This window comes from Phacochoerus africanus, chromosome 11, assembly GCF_016906955.1.
Source record: "Phacochoerus africanus isolate WHEZ1 chromosome 11, ROS_Pafr_v1, whole genome shotgun sequence".
NCBI classification, from domain to species: Eukaryota; Metazoa; Chordata; class Mammalia; order Artiodactyla; family Suidae; genus Phacochoerus; species Phacochoerus africanus.
In genome coordinates, this window is record NC_062554.1 from 116,560,359 (window position 1) to 116,565,102 (window position 4,744).

The following is a 4,744-nucleotide window of genomic DNA, read 5'->3' on the forward strand; positions in this document are numbered from 1 at the left end:
ATTCTCTTGGCAGTGCAATCCCAACTCTGATGACCTCATGGATGGCCCTGGGCAACCACAGGGCTGTTACATTGTGCTTAGTCCTCATTATTTTTCCTATTTTTAGTAAAGATATTTGAGAGCGGTCAAGAGGTTAGCGGGCTCTAAGTGGAGTGAAACTGAGCATTAACATCCAGTTAAAAAAAAAAAACAAAACTGCCAAAGGAGTTCCCTGGTGGCTCAGTGGGTTAAGGATCTGGCATTGTCACTGCTGTGGCTCTGATTTGATCCCTGGCCTGGGAACTTCCGCATGTCATGGGCATGACCCCCCCACCCCTGGGAAAATAAAAAAGCCAAAATAAGCAGATTTGTGAACTGAGACTGGAGATTTGAGCGACTACCCCCTGCTAACTCTAGCACCTGCTAAGCTCTGGTTTCACATCAGTAGTTGGGGACAAAACATGTTGCCTCCCTCTCAGAGTGTTGTGAAAATCAAGGAGGTATTTATTATAGAATCAATAGCCTGCTCTGAAGCCCACACCTGCTTTTCTTTCTTGAAAATGCCCCGTGTCAGATGGGTTGACCCTCACTATTGACCAGCATCTGTCTACCTTGTGCTGCCTGAAGCCACTGTCCCATCAGCTCACAAACTCCCTCTGAGTCTAGAAGCCATGTGAAATATAATGTGTTTGCACCCAGGAAAGTGCTGCCCCCAAATGGGCATATTCTTCAGGGATGGAAAGTATTAAGTTGAGAGCTTTATCTTACTCTCATCTTAAACTCTGGTATATTCTTGCCTGTGCCACTTGGGCGAGGGTCTCAAGCACACATGGGCTCAAGACAGGGGAAAGTACTCCAACCGCAGCCTGGATGCTTCAGGCGCCTACTGGAGGTCAGAGGGGCTATTGACAATATGCAGGCTGTTAGGAGGATACAGCCTGTAAATGGTGTGAATAAGATGAGCACAGACTTGTTCACCAGATCCTGAAATGTAACAGCACTGCGGAGCCACGAGGAAAGCAAGTTCAGGACAAGTCAGCGGAAATAACTACACTACGCAGCAGGTAATGAATTTATGGGATGGCTTATCTCCCAGAGGTGGCACAAGCTGACGATATAAATGGATTCCGGAAGGGTTTGGACAGAGATGTGGCTGGCAGGGCCCCAAAGGAGCACTACGGGAAGCTGAGATTGACTTCATGTGGTCTGGAGTTCAGGGTGGCTGGACAGGCCCTTATATTGTGTGTCTATGGGGTCTTTGTGGACAAGCGTCCTGGCCTGGATCTGAGCCAGTGGGTATCACCAAGCCCCCCTCCCTAATTCTACAGTCCCCTCGGCCTTTGTCTCATAAAGGTAGCAAAGCCTCGTTTTTTACATTTTCTGCAGATGCTTTTATTTTTAGTCTCATGTGCGTTCAGTTTTAGCAGGTTATCCAAAATATAGTGAGTTTTCCAGATAAATTATAACCATTCTAAGAAAGTATTTCTCTCCCCCCCTCTGCCCACCCCTCACTGCTGCCCACCTCCTCACAGCCCCTTTAAAAGTGGATTGCTTTTTCAGGAATTCCAGTCATGGTTCAGCGGAAATGAATGTGACTGGTATCCATGAGGACTCAGGTTCGATCCCTGGTCTTGCTCAGTGGCATTGCTGTGAGTTGTGGTGTAGGTCGCAGACACAGCTTGGATCCCGAGTTGGCTGTGGCTGTGGTGTAGACTGGCAGCTGTAGCTCTGATTCGACCACCCCTAGCCTGAGAACTTCCATATGCCGCAGGTGTGGCCCTAAAAAAAAAAAAAAAAAAGACACACAAAAATAAAATGCATTGCTTTTTCATTTTGACTTTGGATTTCTAAACAGACTTGAAGAGCCTGTTTTCATATTTATCCCTTGCAATTAGATTTCTGTTCCCTAAACTGTCTGATTCTGACATAAATTACTCTAATTATGAAAGCTCCTCCAAAAAGAGTGGTGACAATACACTTTTCTGGGAGCTCTTTTTCATGTAACATCCAAAATGTCTTCAATACTGCATCCAGGAAGCCAGGGAAAATACTGCTTTTATGACTGTGACTCCAAATCTCGGCATCGGGGGATGTTTAGGAAACTTTTAAATGTCTCCTCTAACAATCCCCATGTCTCCCTGCTCCATGTGCTCTGCACTTTCTCTAGCATCCCTGTAAGTTCCAGAGATAGGGCACCCCTTCCGGCAGTGAGGCTGGTGAGGGGGTGGTGCTGGCTCCGAGGGCCCTTTGTTTATACCTCTGGGGCACGAAGGGGCTCAGCTTTCATTTTCTGTTTCTGCCTCCCGGCCTCCCCAGGGTTGTGTCTTGAAAGCTCCTTTTCCAGCACTGTCTCTGGCAGTGGTGAACGGCAGGGCAGCACTGCTGTTTTGTGCTCTTTGTTGGGATTCATCACTGGCTTAGAGTAGATGTAAACAAAGGACCTGGGGATTCTGTTTTTCTGGCAGGGGTCTTGGGGTGGGAGGAGAGCCCCACAGAACTCTGATTTCACCTCTCTTTGTGGCTCCTCTTTGTCTCCTGCTGCTGGTTTACTGATCAATTTATTGAGTGAGCCCATTGTGTGGGTTTCAAACGGCACTTCCATGGCCTAGGTAAAACGTTTCTTGTCACTTTGTTTGGGAGACGTCTGGGAAACCCCAGCTTGCCCTGCCCAGCACATTCATTCTGGAAGAAGTTTTTGTGAAGGCTGGAATTGTTTATTCCTTTAGCCCCGAGGGCCCACAAAGTAACTGTGCCTTTGAAATTTGCTTCCTTAACTAGTTCCGTGACTCAGAATATCGGCGTTGCTGCAAACAAACTTCCTTTCCCTAGGCTGGCTCTTTCATAACAGGTAGAGGAAGGGCTGACAAAACCATGAGCTAATGACCTAGCTTTCATTTACTGAGTTGCAGGAATAACACTCAGCCTCTCCTTCTGTTTTAACTGCCATTGACTTACTGCCTTCCATGCACCAGGCAGCTTATGCATATTGCCTTTAAATTTCTAACATTATGAGATACTATTACACTCATCGTAATAGATAAGGAGATTGAGATTTAGATGTTTAAGTTTGTCAAAGATCAGGTAAATGATGGAAGGCAGAGATTCCAGTAGTTAGAAAGACATTCATTCAGCATCTGTATATTCCCAGGACCATGAAAACATGAGCTATATAAAAATGGATGAGACTCTAGCCTGGTAGAGCTTACACCAGGGTCAGGTTTCCACCTAGAACTTTCTGAATTCAGAGCTCCATGGCTGCCCACCTTAGTCATCCCGACAAGTTTGGGAAGCAGCCTTTGTGTCTATGGGACACAGTCAAATGACTGCATTCTGGGATGATAAGGACCACAAAAACAATACCTGAAGCTTGCACGTACATTTCAGTTTACAAAGACGTTTCAAATGTATTCTTTCATTTAACCCACATTTGTTAGGAGGGAACAGTAGCTGAGAATCCAGGGCTTTGAAGAGTCTGCTTGCCCACAGTAGTTGCGTAACTGAACCAGAACCACGGTATTCTGGCTTCTGGACCAGTGCTCTCTGTGTCGTTGGATGCAGGATGAATGATACCTTCCAGAACATCTCTTGGTGGGTTGGCATCTGTTGGCATCTGAAAGTACCTAGAGGCAAAGTCTAAGTGCATAAATTCAAGCAGTACCTGGATGTCAGCCTGGAGGAAATTTTTGCACTTGGAAAAGCAAGGGCTGTAAAAGTGCTTTGCACACTCTTCCACCAGAGTATTCCTAAAAAGTAGGACACTTTTGCTTTAGATTGTTAAATATCTTGTGACTTCATACTCTTGAAACACTTTTCTGTATCCCTCTAGGGTTGTGGGCACCCCGGTTGAGAAGCATAGAATCAGATGACATATAAAACTTAATTAGAACTGTGCTCTAACCAACTGAGCTAATAAATACACCTAATGGAATTTCATGCATCCATCTATCCACTAGCACATATTCATGGAGAATTTACAATAACCTCTGCATTGTGCTAGGTAGACACTATGGAATGGCCCTTAATTTATAGTCTAATGTGGAACCGACCCATGAAATGATTAACAGATAGTAGAAAACTGCATATAATGAGGTGCTCAATTTATACTTTGGCTTTAAGGGCAGTAAGGGCTGGAGCATTCAAGAAACCTTCCTGATAGAGATGGGTTGGTTAGAACCTAGAAGGGGCAAAAGGATTTGAACATGGAGAAAGAGAGCAAAGTTTTCTTAGTTGGGTACAACACAAAGGCATAAGCATGGTAGAACTTTTTTTGTAAATTACATTAATTAATAATCTTTTCTTAATCTCCCTCTCTCTCTCTCTCTCTCCTTCTTGTGGAAAACTAGGGAAAAACTCAGAAGAATGAAGGAGAAAAACAAAGTATCATCCATAAACTTGGTAACCAAACATGACCAGCGGTACATTTTGATAGGGTTATTCTACTCTTTTGGAAGGAAATTAAAATTTGTATGTCAGTCGTTGGAGTCACTGTAGATTTTGAACAATGGACTGACCACTCTCAAAGAAAGTTAATCTGTTGGCCTTTTGTAGCATTTATTGAGTATGGAAAGACTTCAGCCTGGTAGGCGGTCACTATACACTCTAGCTCCTGCTTTTATTTATTTATTTATTTATTTATTTATTTTTTATTTTATTTATTTATTTATTTATTTATTTATTTATTTATTTATTTTATTTTCCCACTGTACAGCAAGGGGGTCAGGTTATCCTTACATGTATACATTACAATTACATTTTTCCCCCAGCC

General features: G+C 43.8%; 1 long non-coding RNA gene across 1 annotated transcript in view; it reads left to right on the plus strand.

Annotated features, from left to right (window-relative positions):
• LOC125111990 (uncharacterized) overlaps positions 1-4,744 on the plus strand; it is a 248,545-nt gene that overhangs the window by 42,976 nt on the left and 200,825 nt on the right. The window lies entirely within an intron of this gene.